The sequence below is a fragment of the Thamnophis sirtalis genome, unplaced genomic scaffold (genome assembly GCF_051295495.1).
Source record: "Thamnophis sirtalis isolate CommonGarterSnake01/CBP01778 unplaced genomic scaffold, rThaSir2_p1.2 scaffold_14, whole genome shotgun sequence".
In the NCBI taxonomy this organism is placed as follows: domain Eukaryota; kingdom Metazoa; phylum Chordata; class Lepidosauria; order Squamata; family Natricidae; genus Thamnophis; species Thamnophis sirtalis.
The window spans coordinates 1521713-1536725 of record NW_028261394.1 but is presented as its reverse complement, the minus strand read 5'-3'; the positions used below and the strand labels follow the sequence as shown (position 1 = coordinate 1536725).

General features: G+C 54.1%; 1 protein-coding gene across 2 annotated transcripts in view; it reads left to right on the top strand.

Moving 5' to 3' along the window:
* RAI1 (retinoic acid induced 1) overlaps nt 1-15013 on the top strand; it is a 120076-nt gene that overhangs the window by 37976 nt on the left and 67087 nt on the right. For both annotated transcript variants that reach the window (XM_087701729.1, XM_087701728.1), the window contains exon 2: nt 4328-4420. The gene's annotated coding sequence lies outside the window, so the exon portion shown is untranslated. The remainder of the gene's footprint in view (nt 1-4327; nt 4421-15013) is intronic.

Below are 15013 nucleotides of genomic sequence, written 5' to 3'. Positions count from 1 at the left end.
ATGCACGCTTTCGTCGAGCGCGCTTTTGTGGACCGCGGTTTTGACGGGTCATGAAGGCTTCTGCCCCGGGGGGGGGGGGGGGGGGCTCGATTCTTTCTGGGTGTGGAGAAACGTTTGTGTGTGCCAGAGGGGAGTCTGTCACCTGAGGATAAGGGCTCCCCCAGTGCTCAGTGCAGAGCTGGGTTCCTACCGGTTCCTACCGGTTCGATAGAACCGGTTCGTCAAATCTACCGAACCGGTTAGAAGAGGTTCCACCAGTGGACCCGGAAAGCAGGCCGCCCCTACAGAAGAGGTTCCAAAATTTTTTGAAACCCACCACTGGCTCAGTGCCTCCCCCGACCTCAGGTCTGGCCCTCCTGCCCTTCTCTTTAGGGTGGGGTACTGAAGTTAAGTACAGGTAGTACTCCTCACTGAGCGACCAAAAGGGACCAAAGTTATGATGGCACTAAACGAGGAAGGCTGTGGCCGGCGATCCTCCAAAGTTGTAGCAAAGTTGCAATTATCTCAAAGCTTGAGGCAGAAGCCAGCAGGAAGTTAACGGTCGCAGTCCCGTGACCTTGCTCTTAAAGACCGCATGCAATTCACTTAACGACCGCAACCAGAACTGCTGCTACAAGTGGGAGTTTTTTGCTTAATGACCACATCGCTTAGTGACAAAAGTTCCCGGTCCCAATTAGGGACATGAACGGAAGGTTACCTGGGAGTAGACAGACCAAAGGAAAGATTTCTCGAAGCAGCCTGTAGGTAAACTGCGGAACTCACTGCCACAAGGTGAGGATGGTGGTTTATCTCCCAGGCAATTTTGGAAAGCTGGGTCTTGACTTTCTATACCCTCTTGCTAGGTTTCCTGTGGGGCTCTTTTCTTCTAAAATTGCCCCAAAGCAAGGAGGATTCACAGATGTGGAAGGCAGCTCCCTGCCCTCCCAAGTTGCCCCGTTGCCTGTTTTCAGGCAATCAATCAATCAGAAGAGAGCTAGAAGGGACCCTGGAGGTCTTCTAGTCCAACCCTTGCTCAACCAGAAGTCCCTCTACCATTCCAGCCAGGGGCCTGTGCAATTTCCTCTTGAAAACCTCCAGTGATGGAGCCATCACAACCTCTGAAGGCAACTTCTTGTTCCAGGGGTTGATGGTCCTCCCTCTCGGGAAGTTTCTCCTGAATTCCAAGTTGCCCCAAAGGTGCTTTTTTTCCCCCAAGAGGCAAATGGACCTGAAGAAGTTTCGCTTGTTATCCGAGAAGCTTCTTCCGCCTCCGACTGGATGGTGGAGAATGTCAGGGTTCCACCACAAATCCGCGAAGCCTTATCCGCAGAGTCATAAGCGCGAAGACTAATTCGCGCCGTTCAAAGCGCTAAGGAAAAACGCGACCCTACCGCGATGACATAATCGCGGAGGGCAAATCCGCGCATTCCAAGCACTCAGTACCCTAAACCTAACCCTAAACCTAACCCTAAACCTAACCCCTAAACCTAATCCTAAACCTAACCCCTAAACCTAACCCTAAACCTAACCCTAAACCTAACCCCTAAACCTAATCCTAAACCTAACCCTAAACCTAACCCTAAACTTAACCCTAAACCTAACCCTAAACCGAACCCTAAACCTAACCCCTAAACCTAATCCTAACCCTTACCTTAATGGAAATCGGCTTTCTGCCGCGGCACCGTTTTAAAGCGCCCTTCTGTTGCCGCGCTGTTGTCGCGGCGGTGATGACACGCGATGATGACGTTGCGGCTTTAGCGACGCGCTTATGTCTCCGCAGATAAGGGCTTCGCAGTTTTGTCATGCCACAGAATGTCAGAGCTGGAGAAGTTTCTTGGGTGAGAAACGAAACGTCTTCAAAGAGAAACGAAGAAGTCTCTTTGGGAACCACCGTTGCTCCTCGTCCTGCCTTCAGACGCTCTGGAGAATAAGTTGACCCCCTTCTTCTTTGGGGCAGGCCCATCAGATACTGGAAGCCCGCTCTCCTGTCTCCCCTGGTCCTCCTTTTCTCTAGAATAGCCATACCCAGTCCCTGCAACCGTTCTTCCTATGTTTTAGCCCTCCAGGCCTATGTGAGCTGGCTCTGACCCAGCCCTCCTTATCTGGGAATATGGGATGCCCCCACCCAACCCCCCCACCCAACCCCCAGACAGCCAGTAGGTTAAGCTTCGTAGTGTGAAGCATCTCCCGGGTTCGATTCTCTGTAGCGTCTCAATGTCAGCGACCTCGTACTTTTCCAAATTGGTGCTAGAGCCTTCTCTGCTGCATCCTCTCTCTCTAATTCCAGCACATCTGGAGGCTGTCCGCTTTGGGGCCTGGCTAGGGATTGTAAATCTCCCCCCCTCCTGGCCCCCCTTCACACCCTCCTGGTCTTTGTTACTCCAAAAAGCTGTATCTGTGTGTTTGTGTGTGTGTGCGCGCGCACAGAGGGCAGTGATTGAAAGCAAGTTGGATTTAGATCTGGAGGAGACATCTCGGGGCTCTGGGGTTGATTTGGGGAGCCTGCCAAGGGCTGCGGGGCACAGAGATGGGCAGGGTTGCCCCCTGGCTTGGAGAAAGGGCAGGAAGGCTGGTGAAGAAGAGGAGGAGGATGGGGGCCGCCCCCTGGGCTCTCCTATCGCTTTCATCCTGCCCCTAAACTAGGGGTTAACTCCCTGGGCAAGAATTACCAGGGGTGATGAGAGACCTTGAGGGGGATCTGACCCTCCTCCTGCGTGGGAGAATCACCCCGTGGGTCAAGAGGTCGACGGTGGGGGAGGGGGGAAGAGAGCCTCCTTTTGCCCGATCCGGCTGGGCTTGAATCCGCTCGGGAGGAAGCCCCCCTCCCCTTGCCCAGCCTCCAGGGAGAGGAGGTGGGGGGAATCATCCCTCCCCTCCCGCATCCCGTCCCGGCTGCCAGAGGGACGGAGGCTTCCTTTGTTCCCTCCCCCTCCCAGCCTCCTTTCTCCTGCCACTCCAGAACCCAGCCTCCACACCGGGGAAATCAGATGCCACCGACTCTCATTTGCCAGGACCCTGCCTCCCCCTCCCACGCCCCCCCCCAGCAGCTCTGAGATCCGAGCTGCGTCAGTCACTGCCTGTTTGATCCCGCCCGCAGCTGCCCGAGCGAGGCAAAGCTCCAGGTGCGCCGTGCCCTCCTCCCCCCTGGATGGGCCCACCCCCCCTATTCTCGGCGCCCCCTCCCCAGCTCCCTGCTTACCCCCGATGACCGCTCTTTGGCCTCCCACCATTCTCCATCCCGGCGGAGGCTGTGGGGGAGAGCACATCCCCCCACACACCGCCCGTCCGCCTCCCCCTCCTCCCGGGGTTAGATTTCAAGGCGAGGGAGGGGCGCAGCCAGCCACGAAAAGACGGTGTGGAAATTGCTCAGCTCTCGCCTCCCTCCCTCCCTTTCTCTTTTCGCCTTTCCACGTTCAGTTGCTCCGCCGTTCTCCGCTCTTCCTCTTTCATTAGCGTTCACCTTGATGCTGAACGAGGAAGGGGAGCGGAGGGGGGGGATGGAGGGGGTTTAAACAACTCTGCAGCCTTTTTGATCCCCCCCCTCGTTTCCTATACCGCCGCTTGCAGCCCCCTCCCACGCCCCCAAGCCCGACGCACCGCGGGCTGCCTTGATTCCTGATTGCTATTCTTGGCACAAGCGCGCGCGCGCACACGCACACACTCATACACACACACACACACACGGAGAGACAGAGGCGGTGAGTGTGTGTGGGGGGGAGCTTGGATCGCGCATCACACGTTGGCAAAGCTGCCACCCACTCGAGAGGAAGCAGCGCGCAGTGCCGTCCCTGCTTCCCCCTTTGCAACGCAGCGGCAGCCGCGTCGGGGATCCTGATGTCTCTATAGCCGAAGTGCGAAGAAGCCCGTCTCAACCCCCCCCCAACCGCCCGCCCGCCCCCCTTCCTTCCCTTCTCTCCGGCACTTTACCTCTCCTCCCCCCCCGCTCACCCTTTCTCTTCTGCTTTTAGCAGTCTGCAGCCAAGCCATCAAATCCCCCCTCTTTCTGCAGGCGCGCGCGCGCGCGCACACACAAGCACACACACACCGCCTCGCACGCCGCACGCGCACACACACACACACACACCCGCCGCTTCTTGAACTGCCAGCATTAAAATTTCAACCTGGATGCTACGGGGGACTTTTTTAATTACCTCCTGTCCCCAGCGGCTTGTGAATCATAGCTGCTGGAAGAGCTCCAAAGGGATACGGGAGAGAAGGAAGGAAGGAAGGAAGGAAGGAAGGAAGGAAGGAAGGAAGGAAGGAAGGAAGGAAGGAAGGAAGGAAGGAAGGAAAGGAGCGCCGATTCTGCTACTCCCTACTCATCCCCCCCCTCTCCCTCCTTCCTAAGGATTTAATCGGTGACCGTCGCTTGTCTGGACGGAGCCAAGAGGAGAAGCGCTGAAGAACGGCAGTCGGGAAAGAGCTGGAGAGCATCTCGCAGGTACTATGGAAATTGGGGAGGGGGACGCGGGAGGGGGGGAGGGGGGAGGAGAGACGGCCCTTGTGAATGCTTTGAGGTGCCATTGGTGGGCTTGCAGAAAATGCTCTCCGGCCATTCATTCATTCATTCATTCCCTCGTTCCCTTGTCTTCTTCCGCTGATGCCATTTGCCACTCGAGTGCGCTTGGGGAGGGAGGGAGGCGTTGAGAAGAGCAACTGGGGGAGGGCGGCGGGGGGGGGAGGGAGGAGGCTTCTGGGTACCACCTCCCTCCAGCTCTCTCTCTCTTTCTCTCTCTCTGGGGCCAAAGAGGGGCTGGGCTTGGAGGGTCGGTGGGATGCCAGCAAAGCTGTCTTTGGCCATCCTTGCTGTTGGATATCTGTGAAAAGGAGAAGTTTGAACTCGCTTTCTGGAAAACCCAAATGGGTCTTCTGTGGGAAGTTTAAAGGCTGCCACATCCTCCTGGTAGGGTGTGTGTGTGTGTGTGTGTGTGTGTGTGTGTGTGTGTGTGTGTGTGTGTGTGTGAAGGTTTTGGAAGGAGCCTCAGCAGAGCTCTGAAAATTTTGCTCCTGGAGAGCCCAAATTCTCATTTCCCAGAGCAGCAGCTTCTCCATCTCTCTTCTCTCCAAAGGTCAGGCTAGGCTTGGTCGGGGACTCCTTCTCCCCCCCTTGGAAGGGGGTTCTGTTCCCAGGGCAAATATATCCCCCACCCCCAAGCCACATCCTCTATTCTCCCCTGCCTCTTGCCATAAAGAGATGGGCTCTCAAAAAACGCACCCCCCCCCAAGAACCTCTTGAGAGAGAACGTTTGGGGATGGGGAGAAAGCACCCAGCCACTGATGACCTCCACGCGAGCAGCGAGTGAGGAAAACCTGGATTTTATTTATTTGTTTATCCATCTGCCCGGGGGCGGGGGGGGGAATCAGCAAGATTCCTTCCTGTTTTTTTTTAGAAACCTTCCCAGCCTTTTCTCCGGCTGTGCCAGGTGGGATGGCTGCAGCTCACGGGGAACATTTCCTCCTGAGCCATCCCATTAAATCCAACAAAGTGGAACGGATTGTCGATTGCAGCCCATTGGTTTGGCGTTTGTGTTTGTGCCCGGGCGTGTGGGTGGGCGTGTAGATGTGAGTGGAATGCCTAATGTAAATCAGGAATTGGGTTTGTCTTTCTGTCTGTGTCTCTGTCTGCCTGCCTGCCTGCCTGCCTGCCTGCCTCTGTGTGTGTGTGTGTGAGAGAGAGAGAGAGAGAGGGAGGGAGGGAGGGAGAGAGACAGACAGACAGACAGACAGAGAGAGAGAGAGAGAGGGAGTTTGTGTGTGTGTTCCATCTATACTTAAGGTTGCCTTGATGTTGGAAGAGAGGCGAGAAACCAGCAAAGTTTGGGAACCTTTTCATCTTTCTAGATCTCTAGGGAGATTCTCCGTCATCCAGGTTGTCCCAAAGGGGCTTTTTTTCAAAAGAAAACTGGACTTTATGGACAGAGTCCAGTTGCAAAGTCCCAGTTGCCTCTTGGGGGAAAAAAAAGCCATCTTTTTAAAGATGGTGTTAAACTTTGGGGAATGGCTGCAGGGTTCACAACGACAGTTCAGAGGGAGATGATGAGCAGGTTGACAGTTCAGAGGGCAGATGATGAGCAGGTTTCTGGAAAAAAAAATCTCAGATAAGTGGGGCATGGCAAAGTTGGAGGGCCAGGCTCCTTTGGGGGTGAGAAAGGGGATATTTCCTCTTAACCCCCCATTGCTGGTGTTTTTCAGGCTTTAGATTCCCCAGGAAATACTTTAAAAAAAATAGCAGGTGGGCTTTTTTTAACCTGTGGCTTCTGTGAAAGGATGATGGTTTAATAGGATGGTTGTTGAAGAAGAGACGGTATGTAGCATTTTTTCCCCCTTGCTGGACTCAGATTCAGACCAAGAAAGTCTTGAGTTAAATTTCTGCAAAGGAGGAATCTCTACAAGATCCTCATTTTTGTGAAGTCTGTCCTCCTTCGCAGGACAATTTCAGGTAGAAAATAAATGACTGCCTGTCTTCATGCCCCCAGAGAGGTCTACGGGTGGTCCTCGATTTACGACCAGTGCCCATTCAAAGTTATAAGAGCCCTGGAAAAAAGGTAACTTACGACCGTTTTTCACACAGCTGTTGGAGCACCCTGAGGCCCCGACATCAAAACGCCCCTGGTTCATATTTATGACGGTTGCTGTATGTCCCAGGGGTCATGTGATTCGCTTTTGCGACCTTCCGGCTAACAAAATCAACGGGGAAGCCAAATTCACGTAATAACCGTTTTGCTAACTGACCGGCTGCAGCAATTCCCTTGAGAACTGGGGACGTGGTAAAACGGGGCAAAATTCACTTAACGAACGTCTCGCTTAGCATCGGAAATGGTGAGCTCAATTCTGGTCGTAGGTCCGAGGGCTACCTGTCGCCGAGTTCTTTGGAGGTAGCTGCAAATGAGAAAGGAAGACGGTTGGGCGCCTTTTGGGCGCATCACATCCCCCGCCCGTAAAATCCAGCTGTGTCCACAGCATAGGTGGGTCAGGAAGTTCGGATCCTGGGCAGGCCAGGAGAAATGAGGACCAAGGGTGGCTTCAGACAACACAACGACAACCGCAACAACACAGGGCAGCTTGTGTGGTCTCTCTTTTTCAACGTTTGCGAAAACCCAGCCCAGTTGGTTAACCTATCAGGTTTAGCCATAAAAGGAATTTTGACTTCACGGGTTGTATGAACTTTTAGCCATGGTGGTTTCTCCGTCTTGATTTATGGCTCAGCTTATATAAATCCAGGCACCTGTGATTTATAGCCAGGGACATGGTTTTTCCACCACTTGGAAGGAGAGGGTAGCAAAGTGCGTGTTTTTTTTTAAATATATATATAAGCCAGGCTTTAATCTTGCTTTTTTCATGAATGCTGTTTGCTCAAAGAAAAAAAGAGGGGGTAGATGGCTTATTAACTGATTTCTGAAGGATATAAAAATGAGAAACTTTCCCCCTGTTAAAGTGAATGTGAGAAAACGTATTACAGGTATCCCTTAACTTCCAACAATAGCAATAGCAATAGCAGTTAGACTTATATACCGCTTCATAGGGCTTTCAGCCCCCTCTAAGCGGTTTACAGAGTCAGCATATCGCCCCCAACAACAATCCGGGTCCTCATTTTACCCACCTCGGAAGGATGGAAGGCTGAGTCAACCCTGAGACGGTGAGATTTGAACCGCCGAACTGCAGAACTGCAGTCAGCTGAAGTAGCCTGCAGTGCTGCATTTAACCACTGCGCCACCTCGGCTGCTACAACAATTCGTTTAGTGGCCTTTCCAAAGTTACGGCGACACTAAAAAAGCGACATGGTCATTTCCCACACCCGGACGTTGCAACATCACTCCCTGTGGGTCACAAAAAATTCCCAACCGACTCATATTTATGACGGTCGCAGCAGAGTCCCGGGCTCACGCAATCCCCTTTGGCATCTGCCCGACAAGCAAAAACTCATGGGAGAAGCCAGCTCAACCACTGTGTGACTGATTTAACCACCGCATGGATTCATTCAACGACTATGGCACGAAAGGGAGCGAAATTAAATGTTTCGCTGAGCCACGAAGATTTTGGGGTCTGTTGGGGTCGTGAGTCAAGGACCACCTGCCCTGCAGTTGAAGAGGGAGGCGGGAGGGAAGACGGGATGGCACAGGGCAATTCATTTGATAATCGTGAGAATGAGCGGCAGCCAATAATAATATTTAAAAGCCAATAACTTAGCTTCCTCCCCAGCCAGCTCAGTCTCCCGGAAGCGGCTGGTCGTTGCTTTGAGCTGGGCTGAAGTTTCAACCTCTCCTCCTTGCCCCTGGCTGAGGGTCTCTGGGTGGCCTCCCATCCGAGAGCCCCGGGAGAGCCGAGGTCAGCCCAAGGTCAGCTCGACGTTGGCCGAAGATGAGACCACAGCTACCCCAAGAGCTTAAAGAGAAGCTCAGCCTGGCAGAGAATGGGCTCTTGCAGATGCCTCGCACCCCAAATTGTCATACCTGCGTCACCTGTCACTGAAACGGAGGTGCCCTTGGCTTCCAGAGCCGCCCCCCCCTTTCCCCAAAGCCAGACTGAGCAGAAAAAAATAATCTTCATTGGCTGCCTTTGCCTGATTCTTCGCCAAACGTAAGGCAGCCTTGGCATTTCAAACTGTCCGCAGGAAGAAAAATAGAAAGAAAGATGGGGGGGGGGGGGAAGAATTACCTTCCTTTCAGGTAAACAGAGTAGATCTGTTCCATGCTACGGATTTGAGCCGAAGCCAAAGGTGGATGGGCAGGTTGCCAGGAGCCGTGAACCTCAGGGAAAAGCCAAGGTTTTTTTTGGGGGGGGGGGGGTGTCCTTGGGAATTAAACCGGGGCCCCCTCTATGGTGTTTTTTTTAAATGTTTTTTTTCTTTGCGATGTTGTTGTTGTGCCTCTCCCTGGTTGGAGGAGCCAAGGGGCTCCTTGCCAGGAGGGGTGGGTTTTTAAAACTGGGGAGGGGGAGGGAGGAGAGGAGTAATTGCCTGCTTTGTTTTCCCTCTTCCCAATGACGCTGTTTGTTGCTGTTTCATAATAAAGTGGAATCCGGGAGGGCAGGCGGAGAAGGCTTGGTGGGGAGGGGTGTGGGGGTGGGGGGCTTGCTGGAGGGAGAGGATTTATATTGGGCTTAATAGATTCCCAAGGGGACCCTTGGAGATGAAAGCCAAGCGGAGCCCCCATCTCTTGCATTAAAGATGCCGAGAAGCCGCCACGCCGGACCCCTCCTCCCTCCCTCCCCTCCTCCCCTCCGCCTCTCTTTTTCCCTCTTAAAGGGGGTTTTATAATGAAGGCTCTAAGAGGAGAGTTTCAGCCTCCTGGGGTTGTGCGTTGTGGCTGTGGGTCTTTGGCGTTTTGCACAGTTGGGGAGGGAGCCAAGCAGGACTCGGGAATGGGGGAACCAGCCCCCCCCTAAACACACACCAAGGGCGCAGAGGTAGACTGCCCCTGGACATGGCAGCTCCAGACTTGGTCTCAGGGCTCACAGCTGTGAGAAGTCCCTGGAAGGAAGGGTGTGTGTGTGTGTCTGTCTGTGTTTTTGTGTGTGTGTGTGTGTGTTTGTGTGTGAAGACGGATGGGCCAAGCTGGAATCGATGATGCCAATCAACCGTTATAACTGGTTCCGAATCGACTCGGTTGGCACCAATTGCAGACCTTGGCATTTTCCTGGTATCTTAACTTTTCCCGGTATTCCTCGGCTTACGATCACCCACTTAACGGCCATTCAAAGTTACTTTGGAAAAAAAGAAGAAGCTTACAGACGGTCCTCGGACTTCTGACCAGGGCAGCATCTTTATGATCACTTGGTCAAAATGTGAAACTCTGGGCAAACTGGCGTCTGTGGATGATGGTTGCCGCGTCGGATGGAACTGGGTGATGGCCAGTTGGGACCTCCTCAGCTGGCCTCCAACAAGCCCACGTTAACGGGGTGGGGGGCCAGATTCGCTTAACGACCGTGCAACTTGCTGGCCGTTAAGAGAACCAGCAACATGCTGGTTCCCTTAACGGCCGCAGCAAAAAGGGGGATAAAAATTGGAATTTGACCTAACAACTGCCTCGCTTAGCAACGGAATTTCTGAACCCAAGGGAGGTTGTAAGTCGGAGCATGCCAGCTGAATCCTGGGGATGTGTGGATGGCTGTTGAGGAAGGATAGCAAGAAGCTAACGGCAACTGTTAAGCTTTTTGGTCCGCTGGCTGAAATTAAAATGGGATGGGAAGGGGGAATTGGCTGCTGCAGCCGAGGCTGATGGCCTCTTTGCGTATATATCAGGTTCAAAAGTACACAGATAAGAGGGAGGTGCGGCAGTTGAGGGGATGGCCCAGAATTCCTTGGGGAGATCACTCCTGTAAGTGAGCCAAGCTATGTGCCTCCCTGGCTCCCTTCCAGCTTTGACAGCAGCTGGCTGGGGAATTCTGGGAGTTGAAGTCCTCCCACCTGAAAGTGGCCAGGGCTGAGAAATCCTGCCCCAGAGGGAGGAAAGGGCCAGATTCAAAACCTGCTTTTCTTCTGGCTGGAAGGAAGGGAGTTTGCTCTCTTGCCCACCAGCCCAGGGCCAGCTGGATCGGACCGTCCCCCTTCAGCCCCCTTCCGGCCTCCTCCTCTCTCCCCGGAAGCCCCTGGGAAGGAGATCCACTGGTTCTCTCCCACTCCCACCCCACGGACAAAAGGATATGGGCCAGGAGCTGCCTTTGTCTGCTCCCAGAATGGCCTGGTCTTCCAAAGACCCCCAAAGCCCAGCCGAAGAGACCCCCGAGATCCAGAGCGAAAGGCAAGGTTGGGAGAAGGCTTGGGACCCCACATTTTCCCCCTGGAGGAAATGCTGTTTGGCTAAATTGAGAGGAGGAGGGGGAGCACCGCTTGGCAGGAATCCCAGGAAGGGCTGCATCCTTGGAAAATGAAAACATTTTCCGGGGTGGTGGTGGAGGTTTTTGGGGATCCTGAGCTCCAAAAGGAACCCCAGTTAAGCCAGAGATGGGTAGTGTTGGGTACTTAGAGGAAAGCTGCATTGGGAGACCTCCAAGCGGTCCCAGAGTGGGGAGGGTCTTTGGCCTTCTCCAGAGCTCTCTTCCCTCCCAAGACCCCCTCCTCCCTCCCTCCCTCCCAAAAACCATCCAATGCTTCGGCGGGTGGCAGTTTCCAAGTGGGACTTAGCAGCTGGTGTTCTCCATGTCAGCTCGCACCAAGAGTCCAGGGAAAGAGAAAAACGGCTGGGGGCCTCCCCCTCCAGACCCTCCAACCAGAAGGCAGCGAGGCTATTAGCCTCCAATCTGTCTCCAGCCCTGGGCAAAGCTGGACTGGCATCCTTGCCTCTGCTGCCAGGAGGGAGAGAACAAACCTTTCCAAAGACGGTTGGGCTGGAGGGCTGCAGTCCCGGGGTGAGATAGAGAGGGAGGGCAGGTGGAGTGCAAGGATGCCCCCCCCCAAATGCCTGCTTCCCCCTGGGGGGGTGTTGGCTTTCCTGGGGGGCCATTGCCTGGTGCGGGTGGGACCCCATCTGGGCTGGGATTGCCCGAGAGGGACAGCTGAAGCCATACATCTATCCTCCACTTTTTCTGCTCCCAGCTCTCTCCTCTGCCGGTGACGGATGGCCCTCCTCTCCTCTCCTCCTCCTGCAGGGAGCAAGGATGCGGCCCCTCCTCCTTCCCCCCACCCTGCCAATTCCCCTATAAATGGTCATCATTAAGATCCTCGGGCATCCGATTTATTTTGCTTTCTGTCTGGCTCAGCCTCTTACGGAAGGAAGGAAGAGCAAGCGAGCATTGGAAGAGAGGGAGGCGGCGCGCGGGGGGGGGGCAGACACACTAGGCTGAACAGCAGAGGGAAAATGAGCATGGGGGAGGGAGGAAAGCCAAGGGGCCTGGGCGAGACAATCCATCAATCTTGGGAAGAGCGGGAGGGGGGGTCTGGGCTCCTCTGTGTTGGCTAGAGCCTTGGGGAAGGAGGTTGGGGGGCGGTGGAAACCTTTGCTGGCAGGTGCCACCTGCTCGGGGTCTGTGAAACCTCCCCTGGGAAGAAGCAGTGGGCTCCGTGGGGAGGCATGGCCCAGGCTAGGGGAAGGGTCAACGAAATGATCCCTCTGAAGGTAGGAAGAACATCTTCCAGGTTCTGGATATGGGTCAACTCTAGAACCTCTAGACAGGTGGACTTCCATTCTTTCTGTGCTCGGCTATTTAGCAATCCGTAATCTCTGACCACGAGCAGCAACGTTTTTGGAAAGGAGCTGCTGAAACCTGGCTCGTCCCTGGACAGACCATCCCTGAAGCCGGCAACAAAGGCCGGGGAAGGTGGCTGGGCCACACTGTCCACCACTCCCAGTCTGAGGATGTTTGAGGAACCGCGCGGGGGCTCCTGGCTGGAAATACTGGGGGCTGGAAGGCTGCCCCATTAAGAAGGAGCAGCCCAGCCAGCGGGCGGCCTCTGTAAATGCCACTCCACGGTGCCGCGATCCTTCTGGATGGCATAGTTTTAACCTTGGCTGCGCCATTCGCTCAGTGGGAGCAGAGGGACGATCCTCCTTTAAGTCAAAGGACGTCGAAGGGCAGAACGGAGATATTGAGGTCCTCGCTGATTCCCATTTTTTTTTTCCATTTTGCATCTAAAATAGGAAAGTCTTAGCTGGGCTGATTTGGATTATTGGTGATTTTTTCCCCCCCCCTAGCTGTTTTTGCATCGAACCGATCAGAGCCTGGTGGGACAAGCATATGAACCCCAGGGTTGCTGGATTGGGGGGGAGGGGTCCCAGACCCCTGAGTCTTTACAAGAAGAAGGGGTCTTATTGACAGCAACCTCCAGCAGGGTCTCCCATTTGAACCGGAACCTGAAGGGACCCCTGACAGATGATGTGTGTGGCATCGCGGGTTAATTGGTGGTGTTTTTTCCCTGCCCCCCCCTCCCCGATTAACGAAGGGATATTTGGAGATGTGAGATGGCGATGTGGTTTATGGGTCACTTTGTTTACCACTGAAATCTTACGACCGGAAGGCAGGTGACGTCCGCTGGAATGAAATGCGTGCTGATTCTTGGATTCTTCCAACTGGGACTCAACGCGTCCTTCCCGTTTCACACGCTGCTTCCGCTGGCATGCAGAGAGACTGCGGGCGTTCTCCTAAATTCACAGAAAAAAATGACAGTCGGGCACTAAGGGGGGTTCTGGGATGAACTCCTGGAGGGACATCTGAGCCCCATCATTTGCCCCGTGGGGATGGACAAGAATTCTGTTCTTCTTTGCCGAAGACGCCAAAGTCCGACTAACAAGTTTTGGGATCTGGAATCCTCTTCTTTCCGTTTCCCCCCCGCCCTGAATTAAAAACAGGCTTCCCAGATGCCCCTGCAGGAGGAGGTCAACCAGCAAAGCCAGCTTCCTACCTCGAGCACCAAATTCAGGCAGTCCTCGCCTAGCGAAAGCCTTGTAAAGCAACCATCCGCAGTGACCGCCGGGATGGGAAAGTCGCTTTCCTGCGTTTACAGCTTCCGCAGGTCTGCCAAAGTGAAGGAGGGATGAAGGAAGGAGGACCATGAGTGCCCGCTTTGCTTAACAACCGAGTTTCTGGTCTCAGTTGTGGTCGTTAAACGAGGACGAGCTGTAACGCAGAGGAGGGCTGCTGACTTCGTGCCTTCTTTGTGTGTTTTGCGAGCAATGTAGCTGCCTGTTGAGGGAAGGCTGGGGGATTGGACAGGGATTAACAGAGTTGGAAGGGAACTTGGAGGTCTTCTAGTCCAACCCCTCTACCCAAGCTGGAGAATCTTTTACCATTCCAGACAAAGAGTTGTCCAATCTCTTCTTAAAGACTTCCAGTGTTGGAGCATTCACAACTTCTGGAGGGAAGTCGTTCCACTGATTAATTGTTCTAACTATCAGGAAATGTCTCCTTAGTTCCAGGTTGCGTCTCTTCACTAACCTTGATTAGTTTCCACCCATTGCTTCTTCTCCTGCCCTCGGGGGCTTTGGAGAAGAGGTTGACCCCCCTCTTCTTTCACCCCATCTCATGGGCGTCCACAGGGACGGTCAAGGAAGGTGAGATGGCATGATTGGCCATGCCACAAAGCTCCACCTGTACGTCCCATCACAGGAGCCCCTGGCCTCAATCCTTTGGACCTCACCCAGAGCCGAGGTGGCGCAGTGGTTAGGGTGTAGTACTGCAGGCCCCTTCAGCTGACTGCTAGTTCTGCAGTTCGGCTGTTCAAATCTCACCGGCTCAGGGTTGACTCAGCCTTCCATCCTTCCGAGGTGGATGAAACGAGGACCCAGACTGTGGGGGCGATATGCTGACTCTGTAAACCTTAGAGAGGGCTGAAAGCCCTATGAAGCGGTATATAAGTCTAACTGCTATTGCTATTGCTATCGGCCCCACAGCTCCTGCCCCTTCTTACTTGAAGTTCCAGGGGGCTGAAAACACCCATTGCTAAGCCTTGGGTCAAGATGGATCACCGGACTTCATGGCTAGGATCTTGAATCCCTCCATTTTTCTAGCTTGGCCAAGAAACGAGGAGGGCCCTGCAGTCACCCGGGGGTGGGGGGGCGTCCTTGACAGGAGGAGAAAGAGGAATAGGAAAAGGCAGGAATGAGTTGGGGGGGAGGGGAAATGGACGGGAGGGATGAGAGATTGATTAGCAAAGGAAGGAGGGGGGAGGGTTTCCAGAAGGAAGGAGCGCAGCAACTGAAGATAAAGGGCTGCTAAGGACGGGCCAAAGCTTTGGGGTGGGGGGGTTGGTGGAGGAGGGGGGCTTTGGTGGTGGTCTTCTGAAGGGGAGCAACTCTTGCCAGCTGCTCTTAGCAAAATGGAGAAGGGAGGAAGGAAGGAAGAAGAGAACAGAACTGAGGGAGAGAGATAGAAGGATGGGTTATAGGAAGACGCAAGGAAGGGATGGAGGCCAAGAGGGAGGGAAGGGACAAGGAAGGAAAGAAGGAAAGAGGGAAGGAAGGGAGAGTGGGTGGAATGAAGAAAAGGAGGAAGGAAAGAAGGTAGAGGAAGGAATGAAGGAGATAAAGGAACAAAAGAGAAAGGAATTGAGGGAGAGATAGATGGGTTATAGAAGGGAAGGGATGGAGCACAAGAGGGAGGG